Below are 18,324 nucleotides of genomic sequence, written 5' to 3'. Positions count from 1 at the left end.
AATTGGTCTGAATGTGTAAATGGGAGAATGGTTGTGTCTCCCTCTGAGTCAGCCTGGAGATCTGTCCAAGGGCTACCCAGCCTCACACCCTATGACAGTAGGGATAAGCTCCAGCCTCTGTGACCCTGAATTGGATAACAGGAAGAAGATGGATGGTTGAATGGATGCTAAAAGGTCTGAGGAGACGGGACACCAGGCAGAGATTGATAGCCATGACCCTAACTTTCCTAAATGGACAGGGTTACAACAATATACCTGATGTTATTTGAGAAATGGGCTTCCCTCAGTGAAGGTTTGAATGGCAGTTTGAAGACATGTGAACATACAGACACATACACTAACATGTGCACACACAATGCTACGTTACTTCCATTTAAGGCAACATACAGTTTGTTGATCATAAGCAATGGCGGCCGGCAACGGTGACAAAACAAGCTGAAAGTCCAACAAGGAAATCTGAAGAATGTGGAAACCATATCAGATGTTGGGATGTTAGGACTGTGACCTTTGTGTAAAAAGACTGAGAGTCCTATTAGGAGAACTGAATGTCTATGACACAAAAACTACATTTTAGTGAAAATACACAGTTGTACTTCGACACACTCTCCACCACATACAGTGTGCGGATTCACACAAGATTCACATGCACACCTAAGTTCCCAGTAAGAACTCTTCCATTTGCAATGCGATGTGCAATTTTCGCAACACCCTGCATTGCTCTTTAGCATTCAAGCCTCACTCCTCTCTCCTGGAAGTCTTTCCGGTTTCTCCATACTTATTTCTTTTACTTTTTTTGATAACCAAAAAGTTTAGATTATGTTGAAACTGTCTTTGTTTAGGCAGTCCTGATTTTAATTTAATCTCATGGTCCTCCGAGTGTCATTTTGAGGACACGTCAGTGTTGTTGCAGAGCATGAATTGCTGTAATTACTGCAGTTTGTTTGAGCGTGCACATGAAACCTCTCTTCATCTGCGTGGGAAAAGACGGGCTCAAAATAACTTCGGAGCTAATTTTTACTTTATTCCTTTCCCCCCCAAAATGGCATGATCTCCGCACCTGCAAGTAGGTGAGAGCTTTGAATTACTTCTTTTTTTGAAATAAATAAAAAAAATAACATAAAAAACTTTGATCTGCTGCTTTTGATTTGAGCATCATTAACTGTTAACAGCATGAGCTATATAAAAAAAAAATAATAATAAAAAATAAAAAATAAAACAGCATGAGCTATTAATAGTGTTTGTCTCTGGGTTGTGGTAAAAGGAGAATGGATATAGGGATTGGGCAGCATGAGTAGAAGATTCACAAACCGGCTGCATTCATCATTAAACAGTCTATTCCCGAAAATCTGGGTGAAATCACACACATGGGCCGTGAAATAAGCAATCTGCAGGGGATCTCTGGAGGCCTCACACTTACAAAGAGGCTCCCTTTTAATGATGGGCTCATCCGTTTTGGACAAGATGCCAGGACTGGATGTTGATAACTCGTTTTATGTATTGGCTTCCATATACAATTACCACTCAGTGACTTTGGTTTCACTTCACTTAGCCTCACTATATGGATTTGCTGTTGAAGCAGTGGGGAAAGATAAGGAGACTGGCTTGCTGCTATTACTGAAACACAAAGCTTTCGCTCTTTTCTACATTGATTAAACAGCAAGTTTTTTTTTGTTTAAACTATGTCATCACAATGCTGTGCCACAGAATATGTATACTACTGGGTGAAAATTTAGATCCAACCACCAGCAAAGATCTGGGTAATCTGCTGTGGGCTCCCTATCGTGGGTGTGCCTACAGAAAACACTCATTGCCCCCCTTATGGGTTAACCCACTGTCATTTTGCCCCTCGGGGCCCATGTTGTGGTTTTCTGTGCGAAATCTATAGTAGGTTAGTATTTATTTTATTTATTGTCATTGTCAAGAACAATGAAATTGCGTTTGGGGCTTCCATACAACCCAAAAAAAAGAAGAAAATAATAAATACCCCTTAAAACCCAAGTGTACATATTTAACCCAGTGTGACTCCAATGCAATAAGACAATCCTTAGCAATAATGTTCGTAGAAAGTCAGACAAAGACCTGAGAAACATGACAAAATACAACAATGCAACCCATTCAATATTATTGTACTGTGAGATATGATATCAGATATGATAGTTATCTATTTAAGAAAGAGGGGGGGGGGGCAGGAGGGGGAAGAGAATAAAGATATGATGCACCAATGCAGACCAGTTCATTGCTATTAAGAAGTTGGATATGGTTATTGTCCGTGAGAGGGGGGCAGAGAGTTCAGGAGCCTCACAGCCTGTGGATACAGGCTGTTGGCCAGTCTGGATGTTCTGGCCTGTATAGACCTGTACCTTCTCCCTGAGGGCAGCAGATGGAAAAGGTGGCGCGCAGGGTGATGTTGGTCCCGCAGGATACTGTGCACCCTCCTCAGACAGCGAGTGGGGAAGATATTACTGATCTCTGGCAGACTTGTTCCAATAATTCTGCCAGCTTCTTTCACCACCCGCTGGAGTGCTTGCTGATCGGCCTTGGTGCAGCTGGGGAACCACACTAGAAATCCATACGTCAGAACGCTGCTAATGGCACAGTTGTAGAAGTTCAACATCAGAGATCTGGGAATGTGTGCGCTCCGCAGTCTCCTCAGGTAGTAGAGGCGCTGTTGGGCCTTCCGTACAACTGAGGTGATATGGTTGCCCCAGGACAGGTCCTCGGTCACAGTTACCCCCAAGAATTTAAAACTGCTCACCCTCTTCACCGCCTCACTGCCAATGAAGAGAGGCAGATGGTTGTTATGACCCCTCTTCCGGAAATCTACAATGATCTCCTTGGTCTTTTTGGTGTTTAAGACCAAGTTATTGTCGTGGCACCATGACTCTAGTTGTTGCACCTCTGTCCTATAGTTTGTCTCATCATTGTTGGATATAAGTCCGAGCACTGTAGTGTCATCTGCAAACTTAACAATGAGATTGGACGCGCAGGAGGAAATACAGTCATGGGTGAAGAGAGTGTATAGCAGAGGGCTCAGAACACACCCCTGAGGGGCACCGGTGTTGACCACAAGGGTGGAAGAGGTGTTCTTACCCACTCTGACACTCTGTCTACGGTTAGTGAGGAAGTCCACAATCCAGTTGCACAGAGAGGAGTTAAGTCCCAGTTGGTGGAGTTTGGGACGGAGTTTGTATGGCCGGATGGTATTAAAAGCCGAGCTGTAGTCTACAAAGAGGAGCCGTGCATAGGTGTTCCTGTGTTCCAAGTGCTTCAGTAATGTGTGCAGCACTGTGGCGATCGCATCCTCGGTTGACCGGTTCTCCCTGTATGCAAACTGGTGCGAGTCCAGGGATGGTGGAAAAGCAGCTCTGATGTGTTTAATGACCAGTCTCTCCAGGCATTTGGCGGGAATGGGGGTGAGTGCCACAGGTCTGAAATCATTCAGACATGTGACATTTGACTGTTTTGGGATGGGAACGATGGTTGCTGCTTTGAAACAGGATGGTACCAGTGAACAGGACAACGAGGTGTTATATATAGAGGTGAAGACGTCCGCCAGGTCCGCAGCACAGTCTTTTAGCACCCGGCCCAGCACTCCATCCGGCCCGGCCGCCTTCCTGGTGTTAATGCTCCGGAACACACGCCTCAGCTCATGAGTGCTCAGGACCGGAGCAGGGTCGGTTGAGGGGAGAGGGGACAGGACAGGGTCGGTGTTCTCCCTGTCAAAACGGGCATAAAAGAGATTTAGATCCTCAGCCAGAGTAGAACTGTCGGCTGAGGGTGATGGTGTTCTTCTTTTGTAGTCCGTGATAGCCCTGATGCCCTCCCAGACCTGCCTTGGGTTTGTGTTGTTCTCAAACCTGGCCTCGATACGCCTCCTGTGCTGCTGCTTGGCAGTCTTGATGCCTCTTCTCAGGTTGGCCCTGGCAGCACTGTATGCCTCCTGGTCCCCGGATTTGAAAGCGTTGTTCCTTGTTCGAATAAGTTGTTGAACTCCGTGTGTCATCCAGGGTGGATTATTAGGGAACACACGGAATCGTTTCCAAGTTGTTACATTGTCCACACAGAAACAGATGTAGTCCAAGACAGTGGAGGTGTAACTGTCCAATGCGACACGATTGTCAGTGTCCTGCACCTTGAATACATCCCAGTCTGTGCAGTGGAAACAGTCCTGAAGCATCGGAATAGCATCCTGCGGCCATGTTCTCACGGTTTTGGTTGTAATCCCAGTGGTCTTGATCTTTTGTGTGTATATTGGGTGTAGCAGAAGGGAGAGATGGTCTGACAGACCCAGGTGGGGATAAGCCTGGGCTCTGTACGCATTCGCCATGTTGGTGTACACCTGGTCCAACGTTCTATCTCCTCTGGTAGCACACTTCACATTACGGTGGAAATTGTGAAGTACAGATTTCAGGTCCGCGTGGTTAAAATCCCCAGCCGCAATAAAGACACTGTCCGGGTGTGCTACCAGGCTGTTATTGATGCTGCTGCTCAATTGTGCTAACGCTAGCTTAGCATTAGCATCTGGTGGAATGTAAACAGCGCAGATGTAAACGGCAGAAAATTCCCGAGGGAGATAGAATGGACGGCACTTTAACACCAACAGTTCTACCTCTGTACTGCACAGTTTTTCTGTTACCGTGACGTTCGTGCACCAAAGGTTGTTAATATAGATGCACAGCCCCCCGCCAGTCTTCTTACCCGAGTCCGCAGACCTGTCGGCTCGATAGGCGGTGCGGCCTGCTAGATCGATAGCCGCATCGGGAATGGCGCTGTCCAGCCAGGTTTCAGTGAAAATCATGCACGAACAGTTATTAAAAGTCCGTCGAGTGGCGAGAGGTTTGCCCACAGAAAACCCATACATGGACTCTAAAGGGCAAAACTGCTGTGTTTGCACAACCACTTTGGGCCTGTGTGGGATATATGTGAATTTAATCAACACATGCAGCCCCACAGTCCACCTACATCTACCCACTGTGGGTTTGCTATCACATTGTTCATGATAAGTAAAAGTAAGGCAGGTAAAATCTGCCAAATCAACTTTAGTCACCCCTTGTAAATAAGGAAGCAGCCCCCTCCCCCTCCCCACACCAAATGGTGGCCAGTAATATACCATGGGACACATGGGTATTCGAGTTTGTGGACAGGGCCTCCCGTGTTCTACAGACGGCTGCAGACATGCACTGTTGTACCGGTAACCAAGAGTTTGTGTTTGTTAAATAGTTTATTAGTCTCAGTGCTGGTGATTTCCTGTTTTACTTTCGTAACCTTTCATCAGTCTGTTCCCGTGTCATCCGTACTTGTCTCCCTATGTCCCCTGTCTAGTCTTCTCGTCTTCTTTTAAGTTAACCATGGTACCTCCTTCAGTCACGCCTCCCCTTTTTTGTTCCCTGTTGTGTGGTGTTAGTTCAGCAAGTATTACACACACACGCAGGTAGGAACAGAGGATTACCGGAGTTGACTCCTTTCTTTATTTTTCTTTTTTTCTTCTCTAAAACCACAACCAGAACAACATACTCACTAGCGCCCTCTAGCGCTTCTGGTAAATGCATCTACAGAACAAATGCAATAGTATGTGTGGACACAACATCTCCCCCTTTGAACAAGGACTTCTTATGTGAACCTGACTTAATCATTCTGATGTATGTCACCTAATACACTTTTAACATATTTCACATTACTCAGTAACATTCACTTTCCCATGACAAAGTCTTGGGTCCAGCAAGGTGGGTTCCTCATCCTGGTGGGCCTAAGCCTACTATCAGACTCAGAGTTAGATGCTAGATCAGTTCCTGGTTTATGACAGTCCATTGTTGTGTCAGAATCAGTACCTGCGTTCAGCTCTGACAGAGCCGATAAGTGTGAGGCGTTCCAGGTCCGTCCATCATCCAGCAAATAAGTGTTTGGTCCTTTCCTTGTCATGACAGTCCTTGGTTTGGAAAACTTTAACTCGCCTTTCTTTACCTTCCACGGCTTCCTAACCCGTACCTTGTCACCAGGCTGAAAGTTGGATGGTTTGGCGTGTCTGCGAGCATCAGTGTATTCTTTCATTTTCATTTGCTTATTCTTAACTCTTTCGCACATGGTATGCCTCTCTGTCTGAGGAACAGGCATATCCATTACCTGTAACTTTGTTCTCATTCGTCGTCCATGGAGCAGTTCTGAAGGGGAAACTCCAGTTGTTGAATGAGGGGTTGCTCTGTAGTCCATCAGGTAAGTTCTCAGGAACGATTTCCAGGGTTGTCCTTGAATCGAGGCAGTCTGTAGGCAGTCTTTAATGCATCTATTGAATCTCTCAACTTCCCCATTAGCTCTTGGGTAATACACTGAGGATCTCAGGTGTTGGATTCCCCTGCTTTTCAGGAAGTCAGTGAACTCAGCAGAGAAAAATTGAGAGCCATTGTCACTTATCAGTGTCTTTGGATTCCCTTCACGAGAGAAAACTACAGAAAGGAATTGAATGATAGTAGCTGCATCAGCTCGGGGAGCAAAAGCTACTTCAGGCCACTTGCTAAAGTAGTCTACCAATGTGATGGCAAATCTACAGTCAGAAGGGGCTATTTCAAAAGGGCCTATGATGTCCACAGACACCTTTTCCCAAGCAGCAGCTGGTAAAGGAATGGGTTGGAGTGGAGCATCATGGGTGACAGCGGACTTGTCATTCTGTCTGCACGTTGCACAGTTCTTTATCAGTGTCTCTATATGACAATCCATTTTGGGCCACCAGTACATTTCCCTCAGGCGTTGTTTGGTACGGACGATGCCTTGGTGAGTTTCATGAGCTATATCAGTGAGTTTTCTCTGCAACGACTCAGGCACTAGCAATCGATGTGTACCTCTGATGATGCACTCGTTCAAGACCGCGAGTTCATGGCGGATTGGGAAGTACGGCTGTAAGTCAGGATCCAGTGACGTCTTCCTAGCAGGCCAGCCTTTCTGTATCTGCACACGGAGCTTTGTGAACACTGGACAGTCTTTGCACCCTGACTGGAAGTCATCCTCAGACACAGCACTCAGATCAGTGAGGATGGCTGCAACTGACTCCACATCCTCTGCACATGCCATGTCTGTCTCGGAAAGTGGAAGCCTAGAAAGACAATCAGCAACATGGTTCAGTGACCCAGTTCTATATTCCACTTCATAATCAAACTCCAACAGGCGAGCTGACCATCTGGCTATGCGTAGACCAGCTCTGTTATTGCCCTTAGTAGTCAGCAGTGTTGTCAGTGCTTGGTGATCTGTTCGTAGGAGGAATTTTCTGCCCCAGAGCCATGTGCGCCATTTTTCAGCAGCCCAGACGCAAGCTAGAGCTTCCTTCTCAACGATTGAGTATTTCCTCTCTGCATCAGACAAGCTGCGAGATGCAAATGCAACAGTATGTTCTGCATCATTACCGTCAAGTTGAGTCAAAACAGCACCTACACCGTAGTCTGAGGCATCTGTTGAGACTATGGTTGGCTTACTGGGGTCGAACATCACCAGGGCAGGGCTGTGCACGATTAACCGCTTGACTTGATCAAACGCTGCTTGAGCTGCTTCGTTCCAGTGGAATGAACAGTCCTTACGCAGAAGAGCTCTCATAGGTTCAACAACAGTCGCGTAATTTGGCACAAACTTGCTGTACCATGCACTCAAGCCAAGAAATGAGCGCAGGGTTGCAGGATCAGTAGGGGGCGGAGCATGCAGGATGGCAGTGACATGAGAGTCATCTGGCAGCAGACCTTCTGGACCGATCTTTTGACCCAAAAAGCTCAGAGTAGTTTGACGGAGTTGACATTTGTCAACATTGAGTTTCAGTCCTGCATTGTTGATTCTGTGTAACACAGCACGCAAGTTGGCCTCATGTTCAGCTTCTGACGTTCCGTATATGATGACATCATCAAGGTAGCATTGCACCCCTTTCTGGCAGCGTAGGATTTGTGTCATCATCTTTTGGAAGGCTGCAGGTGCTGAACTCAACCCATAGGGAACTCTGCAGTACTGGTACAGTCCTTCATGTGTAATGAAAGCAGTGAGCCCTCTACTCTCTTCATGTAGTTTCAGCTGATGGTAGGCGGATTTAAGATCCAGGGTGGAGAACATGACAGCCCCACGAAGCTCAGACAGTATGTCCTCTATCAGTGGCAAGGGATGACTGTCAGCGACCACCGCTTTGTTAGGTTCTCTCAAATCAACGCACATGCGTATGCCACCAGTCTTCCTTCTAGTGACTACAATCGGGGAGACCCATTCAGATGCATCAATTTTCTCTATGATGCCATGTTCCTCAAGGTTCTTGAGTTCTGCGGAAACAGCATCACGGACTGACAGGGGTAAGCGTCGAAGTTTCTGCTGTATTGGCTTCACTTCAGGTCGCACCTTCACTTTATGTACAAAGTCCTTTGCACATCCGAATGCAACTGGAGACTCACATTCCTGTTTACATTGAGTGGGCAGAGCCGAGGTTTGCTGGAGTGCAGCACAGACCTTGGGACTGTCAAGAACTAATTGTCCCCCTTTTATGTGTAGCTGGAGGGCAGTCACCAAGTCCATTCCCAGTATGGGTGTTCCTGTTCTCACAATGTAGAGATCTGTGGAGGCACTCTTGCCATTGTAAGTAATGTCAGCTCTAAGACACCCTAATACATCCAGTTTCTCTTTTGAATATGTAATAAGCTGAACAGCTGGATTACTTAACTGAGCCAAAATTTGTGCTGTAAACATGTTCAGGCAGTATGGAAACACCAGACCCTGTGTCTACTAGTAGCTTAACAGTGCATGCCTGTGCAGTATTTGGTACAGTGACAGCAACAGTGCACATCAATTTAGCTGGATCACCACTGACACAATTGTCAACAGTTAAAACACACATTTCAGGAACAGTCACTTCATTAACAAGCTTATGAGAAGATTTACACACTCTCGAAAAATGTCCGATTTTCCCACACGTATTACATTTGCAGTCTTTTGCGGGGCAGGATTTATCATTGGCTTTGTGATCAGCTGAACCACAACGGTAGCACGTCGGAGCTGTATCCGTTTTTTTAGCTGCTTTGTATTTTGGCTTGCGCATCTTCTTTTGTACTTGAACAGCGGCAACAGGCTTTGTTTCACCGACAGCAATGGCCTTTGCATCAGCTATTGCAGCCTCTGTACGCCTAGCAATTTCCAAAGCTCGATCGAGCGTCAAATCCTCCTTAGCAGTCTTTCACGTATACGAGCATTATTTGTCTTCTCTACAAGTTGATCCCGCAACATTTCATTCTCCATAGCCCCGAACTTACATTGTTTCACGAGCTCACGCAGTGCTGCAACGTAGTGATCTGTAGACTCACCGACAGCTTGGGCTCGTTGCCTGAAACGGTATCTCTCGGCGACAACATTGACTTTAGGATGAAAGTACGTTTCCAAAGCCTTTACGGATCCCTCGTAATCATCCGTAGCGAGTGGTAAGGCGCTGTAGATTCGTTGTCCCTCCGTTCCCAAGCAGTGAATGAGCAGGGCCCTCTTCCTCTCCGTAGCAAAGTCATTACCCCCGATCGCCAGCAAGTAGTTATCGAACAACTTTTTCCACGCAGCAAATGGAATTTTCGGTTCGCCCGGGCAATCCAGGAACACAGCCGGGGGTTGCAAAGAGAGCAGAGCCATAACTTAATCACCACTACTCTCGTCGCCACTTGTTGTGTGGTGTTAGTTCAGCAAGTATTACACACACACGCAGGTAGGAACAGAGGATTACCGGAGTTGACTCCTTTCTTTATTTTTCTTTTTTTCTTCTCTAAAACCACAACCAGAACAACATACTCACTAGCGCCCTCTAGCGCTTCTGGTAAATGCATCTACAGAACAAATGCAATAGTATGTGTGGACACAACATTCCCCTTTGTGTTTCCACAGTCCATATCTTTATGTGTTTGCCTTTCTCTCTGTGTCACGTTTGTATGTCTCAGTCTGTCTCAGTGTTAGTTTCCTGTGTTCTTTTGATAGTCCCTCATCCCGAGTGTGCTATGTTCAGCTTAACTTCTCTTGTCTCCTTTGATTAGTGTCTGCTGTGCTGCCACCCGTTTCCTGTTCCCTAAATGCCTGCATGCATTTATATATTGTCTTAGTCTCCCTTTTGTCATGTCGCCCATCATGCTGTGTGTTTCTCTCATGTCATATTCTCCATGATTAGTAATTCCATTTCAAGTTCCAGTGCTCTCTGGCTGTGATTTGATTTAATTCTGCATCTGAGTCCTGCATTTGGATCCACAGCTCTGACTGCCTACACAGTCATAGGACAGCTGAAGGGGTAAAAAGTGACATTCACTGGTGGCATGATATTCACCAGACCAGTAACAAAACAGCCCTGTTAGCTAATTGTTTAAAGACAGAAATTCATCCTAGCATGGAGGGAGACACGGGTATAGGATGGATATTGAGGATGTATTATACATACATTATACATGCATCTATAGCCTCATCAAACCCACAATAGATAATCATCTTGGTATATTCAAGACAATCTGCAGGGAGAGAGGACCATTACTTCTCTATTGGAAAGAGCAAGCGAAGTGTGAGGGGTGGGGGACGGAGTTTAATCTCCTTTTTAAGCCTGGTGAGTCACACTAAGAGGAGCAGTTGTTGTTTTCTTTATTCCTGAGTGAAATGCAGAATCCACTGGGAGCAAGAAAAGCCCATACTGACCTTTTGTTAAAAAGGCATGCCTTTTGGTTTGCCTTTCCCTCCGGAGCACTCATGCAGGCGAGGCAGAACCATATCTCCCACCTCAAGCCACCCCTCCTTGTAAGAAAAAAAAAAGACAAGGTGGACAATAAAGAAATTGAATTTCTTTTCCTGGCTGACTGTTGTGACAGGTGGTAATTTTTCCTGTACAGACTCATACTGAAGGGAAAATATAAATGCTAAAAGCTGCGATTACAGAAGTTTCCATATAAATGCATATAAAAATGTAGCTCACTAATTGCCAAATTAGAGTGCCAAAAAACATCTCAAGTTAAAAGGGAACAAAGGACAATTCATAGACCATTTAAATTAAGTCTCCCATTTGTCGTTCTCAAGTGACTGAACAATGTCCTATCACAGAGCAACGATTACGTATCATCCATCAAGTGTTGTGGCCAAGCAAAGCAGACAGATTGCAAAAGGATGTAATTACCAGAATTCTCATTCCTATTTAACACTTCATTTGTCACTTCTTGTTGTGTAAGTGCCAGAAAACCTGTGTACTGCAACATGCTGTAAAACTGCACAAACATAAAGGTTTCGATGAGTTTGCTTTTGATGGCTTAACAAGAGCTAGCTTTTTCTCTTGACCTGTGCTACAAACAAAGTGGCTCATCTGCTGCACAAGTGATATATTACTTTGTTTAATCACCATATCTATTTAATTAAATAATATCGATTGCACTGGCTTCCTTTACTTTGGCACTCCTTTGCTACCATCTGAGCTGGCAAAGGCTTCTTTAAACTGTATAAAGCACAACACACAGTATAGAGACGTCTCACTAATAGTGTTGCTGCTCTTAAGCCATGTATCCTCTGCATTAGCAGGATTGTTTTGATTTAAGTCACACTTACAGGAGTGCTGAGAAGGGGGTAGCTATAGGGGTTGTCACTATACCAGTATTTCAAACTTGATACTGATATGCAGGAACATACTCTATATCATTTTCAATACCAGAGGGGAAAAAGACAAAATTAAGAAAACCTTTTCCCCCTTATTTTTCTGCTTTCTGGTTTCCTGTACACTTTTCTCAACTGCAACCAGGGATTTTGACACACTTTGACTTGCTTCAAAGACACAAAGAATTGTGTTATGTCTGTCTATAAATGAGCAGGATTGATATCATTTGTTGTCTAGATCTAAAATTAAAGTTAGCTTTTTGTTATTAGCCACAGCTGCTACCGTAATGATAACAGAAGGCTAATGCAGGTAATTGCTAATAGCTAAACTAATGTTCACCATTGTGCTGACAAGGTTAACATTTATGATAATTGTTTAATATTTCAATGTTATTAAAACAGGAACTTTAATGACCTTATGCAAATTTTCATGAAGACTGATTCACCAGGTTTACAGTGCTGCTGTTTATGTGTATAGCTGCTAGTAGTGGAGAGGAGAGGCTGTGTGCTGTAGAGCAGTGTGAAGTTGTGCGTCAGCTGAAGGAGGTGAAGACTTGGTATCAGTATTCCTGCAAATGAGTATCTAATGCAGTATTTTTTAGTATCAATTAGTACCAGAGTATCAGGGTTTTTTGACAAACTGCTCGATAGATATACTGCCCACAGTAACGAACAGGAAAGAAAAAAAACGAGTACTACTTTGTTTTCAGACGCTACACATGTAAAGGCTAATTTAGATCATGGAGCCCTGCTCTAAAAGCTGACATAGATATAATACTGTATTGAAGCTGGATTTAAAAAATAAGTGCTTGAAGTTAAAGTTTTAAAAACAAGTTTAGCACCATCTTTCTGCCAGTGCGGACCGTTATGTCATGTGGTTGGTTGGTAAGTTGCGGCTAATAGACCCACATTAGCTTATGTTAGCTAACGAGTGACAGAATCAATAACTCAGAGAAAAATAACAATATTATAACTAAAAGTCACTTTAAGGAGATCACATCTGGCCCTTGCTGCAACAATGAGTAAGAAACTGAGTAATTTACTGTCCATAAATTATGAAAAAACTATGAAAAAAATAAACTGTAACTTATTCCAGTATGGACACTTTAATACTTTCATATCTGGGCTGTTAATAGGAAGACATGACCGGTAGCATTCTGACTTTACAATAACACATCACATGTCATTTGACAACAGGAGCAGGTGCTTTTAAAATGGGGATATGATTTTGGCCAGGACTGGACTCCATTGTCCATCCCTCAGTTAGGCTGTGGTGCCAGCGGCGGATTATCACCGTTGACAGACCAAAACTACCTGCACAACAGAAGTGGAGACTTCAAATTGAAGTCTTTGACTGGCTAGCCGTTTTCCTCTAAATTTACGGAAAGCTAAACTCCAACGTGCTTGTTTAGTTTATGCTAAGCTAAACAGGCTAAATATACAGAAATGAAAAATTAGAACAAGCATTTTTCTTTTCTTTTTTTTTTGACACAGCATCTACTGAAATGAAATCCAGATTAATCCTCACAGACAGCTCATTCTGAGGTTTGCCACGAGACAATCTGTCTCAGCTGCTCCTCAAAGGAAAACCACAAACTTAATTTCATTTTTCATCAGTCTACATCAGCAACAGCATTCAATAATCGTGTGAGTGGCATGTCTTATTAGTGAAAATGCAACAAGTGGAGCCAACGCTGTAAAGCACTTGTTCCTAGCTCCTTCGACTGGAGCCAGAGGCAAGGCAATCTCCTCCATCGCAGTGAAAGATTGAGCCATGGCTTTCAGAGACTGAGAACACACTACAGAGGGAATCATGTATTCATGAAATTTTATATATCGGTGTCGTTGTGTCATTTCTGCCTTTTAACTGGTGGCCAGTCGAAAAAAGGTTGGTTTTTTTTGTCCTCCACCCCTCAATCACACAGCGTTTCCTCTCTCCAAATGCAATTTAGACGGAGCTGTGGTTGGAGGGCATTAGAAATGAACTCCTCAGAGGCCTTGCTTAGGAAATGAAATTGCCTCGACTATGGCCTTTTGTCACGTAACACCACAGTGCATATTAATGATAGGTGGCAAGTGGTGTGGCACCGTGCTACAGAATTCACACGGCAACAAAAGTCTAATCAGCCTTTCCACACATTCACTGTCATTGTTTGTTGTGTTCTCCATCTCTTCCCTGATTGATTTCTTATTAGCTCTTTATTGACATTTACTGTAAGGGTCTACAAGAGCCAGCTGATATTTTAGTTTTTCATGGGCACCCTATTTGCATTTTTTAAAATAAGTACATTCAGGAAAAAATGTTAACTTCAACTTTAATCCCGGCCCTTGTACAAAGCCAGTGGATATTCTAGGATCTGCTTGTGTCTGTAACCCTTTTGTATATTCCCCATTCTGTCATATCCAAGTCAACAGTATCCTTGGCCTCCATTGGTATTTGCTCCTAAAAGTTTAAGATTAGCCTATCTCTGTGTCCCAGCTTCAATAATGGTTGGTTCCCACGTCATCGCTACCAGTGACAGAACTTTATTGGCATTATACGCCTTCTCTTTCTGGTATTTTTTTATGCCCTGCGTACACATTTAGTCATTACCTCCTTAATGACTTTTTAACTTAGGCTTGCTGAGAAAATAATGACCAAAAAGCTACAAGCTATTTACAAAATTGAATGAAAAATCAGTGCCATATATCACTGGTGGCAAAATGTAATTCATAAACAAAAAAAGTGGGGAGACAAAAAAAACTAAATCCTCCGCTTGCTTCAGAGGATGTGGTTGTTAATTCACTACCAACATGGTTTGACTCAGTCAGGTTTCCAGCAACAATCAACGCAAGTAACAGCGCTGGGGTTTTTGCTCATATTGCACCACGTCACGACTGAGCACACCAGCAACTAAAGCAATTTGTCAACAGTGGATGTACACTGCGGGAAGCTAATGCAAACCAAGCTAGCTGATGTGTAACATTAAATAACATACATGAGTTCACAAATAGTGAAAGAAAATTATCTTTGTAGATTCCAAACAAAATGATTTCTGCAGACTTTCCAGGAGGGGAGTGCCTTTCTGAATGTGCCAGTATTATGCATGCTGGCGCAGGAAACATCATTAATATACATCTAATTACTTCCATTTAATGAATGATATGTAGGTCGCCGTTTAAAATGAAATGTCATAAAATCGCAAATCACACTGATTGATTTCCGAGCCAGGAGTGCAAAACATGTTCCATTTACCATGTGACTTAATAGAAAACAGTAACAAACAGCTAATCCACATATTTACATGTTGCATGTTTTTCATTAAATTGACTGGATTTCTGTCAATTGTTTGTTTACTAGTTAACTGTTCGTTTCCACTCACCTGCCACTTCATTAGGTACACCTATTCAACTGTTTGTATTTGAGAAACTGCTGGGATTTCTTCTCACAATCGTCACCAGTGTTTGCAGAGAATGCTCCAAAAAAGAGAATATATCCAGTGAGCGGCAGTTCTCTGGGTGAAAATGCTTTGTTGTGGCAATAGGAGAATGTTCAGACTGCCTTTAACTAGTAGGAAGGCAACAGACACTTAAATAACCCCTCATTACAAACAAGATATGTAGAAGTGCATCTACGAATGCTTAACAGGTTGAACCTTTAAAGAGAAGCGCTACAGCAGTAGAAGACCAAACTGGGTGTCTCTCCTGTCAGGAAACTACTGCTAGTGTTGATGTGGGCTCACTAAATCTGGACAACAGAAAACTGGTCTGACGAATCTCAATATCTTCTGCATCATTGGGCTGGTAGGGTCAGAACTGGTGTGAACAACATAAAAGCATGGATCCATCCCGCCTTGTATCAATGCTTCAGGCTTCAGTGGTGGTGTAAAGGGTGGGGGATATTTTATTGGCACAACTTTTCCCTCTTTAGTGCCCAAAGTAGGAATGTTTCCAGCACTTCTTAATTCTTCATCTATGCCATGAAGAATTAAGGCAGTTCTGAATTCAAAAGGGTGTTCAACGAAGAGCTACATATCATTAAGGTGTACCCAGTAAAGTCCTTCATAAATATATATCTTTAGAAATGAGAAAAACCTGCAAGCTATTCAGGCAGGGATCTAGCCACCCTGTGTCATACATGTGACTCACTCTCATCACGTCATATACCAAACATCTTGAGTCTACGTTAAGCACAGTTTCCTGTCTTTTTGTCTGATATGCCAGTATTACTCCTGTCACGTATCACTAGCTGCTGTTTGAACTCCTACACAACCTCAGAGTCCTCCCGCAGGCTGCGGGGGGAAGTTCACTCATCACCCCAACTTCTTTAAATGCATCATATTTGTGGAGAATGATGAGCTCGGAGCCTTGATGCCAAACTTAACTGTATTCTGTTGCTTTAGCAAATCAATCATTTAAAACATGAGTTGTCTGACTGAACTTGATTTCAGTGTACAGAACAAAGCCAAGCTATAGTGAGTTTTTTCACCAGTTTTCATCAAATGACAATATAAAGCTCTTAAATGTCAATACTGATACTGGATACAACAAAAGAAAGAAAAATATGTCTTTCAAAAGCTCAGTCAAAGGGTCTAAAATATAATTTGTTCAAGATTTTTATTATAGAGCTAATTATTGATGAAAGAATAAGACAATAATGTAACGCAGGCTGAAACAAATCTTCACTGTGAGCCAGGTTCCTGTCTACAGGTTGCATGGATGGACGGACAGATGAATTTTTATTATCTCACAGTGCAGTCTGTCTCTACTTTACTCTGCTACATTACGCAGAGACAAAACTGAGAAGAAGAAGAAAAACAGCGACGAGAGAAAAAGATAAATGACTGTGGCCCTCAGTGTGAAATATGAAAAGTATATCATTTCTGCCTCTTTCACCTGCTCTGTGCAGGGAAATGCTGCAGAGAATGAAACTCATCCACAAACCATACTTCCCTCATTCGAGTTCTCTCAAGTCTTGAGAAAGAAATGAGAAGAATACTATATAAGTACATCTCCTATAACACTTTTAGGGATGTTTTTTCTTAGATTAAATTTATGATCACACAGATTCCCATGAGAACCACGGAAAAAACTGAGAGCACACATTCAGACTAATGCTGCATTCTGATCCATATTCTTTCAAGAGTCAACTTTTCTTAAACTAAATACGCTTCCTTCTTTTAGTTTCTTCTAGCCTCCTCTTCTGTTTTGCTGTCAGGTTTGGTGAGTCCTTATTTTCTGTGCCTAATTTTTACCTCTATGTCTCATTACCCCACATCCCTGAAATCAAGGCAGTTTTATATTTCTTTTGTCTTTTTGCTTTTAGATCCATTTCCTGGAAAACAAAAGTACCTTGATTGCAAAACGGATCCATCAGACTCGACAACCAGAGATTATGAGTTGGAGGATATCATAACAATTATTATGGTGGGCTGAGTTCTCAGTGGAATATGTGGAAGGTTTTCAGACCAACACTCACAGATTTGCCTCCCTACGCTGTTTAGTTATTGCCCAGCTTCAGGATTGTGTTAATGCCACATCACCTCCTTTCACCCGCCCAGGTCCCATCTCCCCCGTCACCTGCCTCACCAACTCTCCACTGTCCCAGGCACCATTCCCACCACTCCATACCACAGCAGCCATGTTCTTCTGTCTTGCCTTTCAGCCTCATCATTGTCAATGTTGCCAGATCCAAAGCTCAAGTACCAGAGTCCTCTTGTGTTTCGCGGCTGCTTTGACAGCTACTACATCTAGATGAAGGTAAAAGTGTCCCATTGGACTATATTTTACTAGCGCTACTATTTGTTTTACTGTTTATCTATGATGCTGAAAGAAAGGTGAGTATTCCTTGGTAGATGCTATAGTGGTGTTAACATACTGATGCTGAAAAATGAAAATCCCTCTGTCAAATACAAACACATGCAAACAGGAGTGGATGATGTGTGCATTATTTGCTTGTGTAATGTGTCCCAGAGTGTTAACACTGCCAGGTTGTGAAATGCAGAGGAAGAAGACAATCATCTGACAAAACAATAGCTGGAGATTAGTCTTTAGCTGAGGACACGTGGTGGGTTTCATGTTGGAGCAACAGCTCGTCACAATGCTGTGTTCGGTTTCCTTTGCTTTCCTGGGATCACAGTGTTGTGCGCTTTGACTTTTAGGCCCTGAACTTTGTCAGTTCCATAAACTCACAATGACAAATAATTTGCTGGATGTCAGAAGCTGAGTGTGCAGCAGCCAGGAATGAATGGAACCAGAATGCTGGAGAGGCAGTGCCAATGGTTGTTATTGAAGATCATAAGTGTCCTTTTCAGGTTGTGTGTGTGTGTTGGAAAAATCAAACATAGAGAAACAAATTTTAAATGTATTTATCGGAATAAATAAATTTATATTAATAAAAAAAATCATCTTTTTTTTACACAAAATAAACTGTCAAATCATAAACAAAGTGATCAGCACATACAGGTATTATAAACAACATTACATATTAGTTAAGCTTCTGTCACTGCCTTCTTGAAGTTTAGGAGCGCCTTAAAGATTGAGATGGCTGATTAGATTAACACTTAACCGAAGGCAAATGTGACAGGTGTAAAGCTGTGTCAGTAAGAATTAGATATGATTTTCTACAGCAGTGGTCTCTGCGGTTTAAGGAAGGAAAGGAAAAAGGGACCTCAAGGTGATCACTTGAGTGCTTTTGAGAGTCCGGTGCTAACACAGAATAAAGTGAGAGTAGCTGAGAGCTGT

At 43.2% G+C, this 18,324-nt stretch overlaps 1 protein-coding gene across 4 annotated transcripts in view; it reads right to left on the bottom strand.

The window, feature by feature from the left end:
* sphkap (SPHK1 interactor, AKAP domain containing) overlaps nucleotides 1–18,324 on the bottom strand; it is a 135,949-nt gene that overhangs the window by 104,188 nt on the left and 13,437 nt on the right. For all 4 annotated transcript variants that reach the window (XM_086261039.1, XM_086261038.1, XM_086261042.1 and 1 more), the window contains exon 2: nucleotides 10,663–10,758. The gene's annotated coding sequence lies outside the window, so the exon portion shown is untranslated. The remainder of the gene's footprint in view (nucleotides 1–10,662; nucleotides 10,759–18,324) is intronic.

The sequence above is a fragment of the Aulonocara sp. 'chitande type north' Nkhata Bay genome, linkage group LG14, assembly GCF_057382095.1.
Source record: "Aulonocara sp. 'chitande type north' Nkhata Bay isolate Kocher_YH1m ecotype deep benthic linkage group LG14, A_spYH_male_GT1.1, whole genome shotgun sequence".
NCBI classification, from domain to species: domain Eukaryota; kingdom Metazoa; phylum Chordata; class Actinopteri; order Cichliformes; family Cichlidae; genus Aulonocara; species Aulonocara sp. 'chitande type north' Nkhata Bay.
The sequence above is the reverse complement of the archived record's forward strand: the minus strand, read 5'-3'. Positions and strand labels throughout refer to the sequence as shown.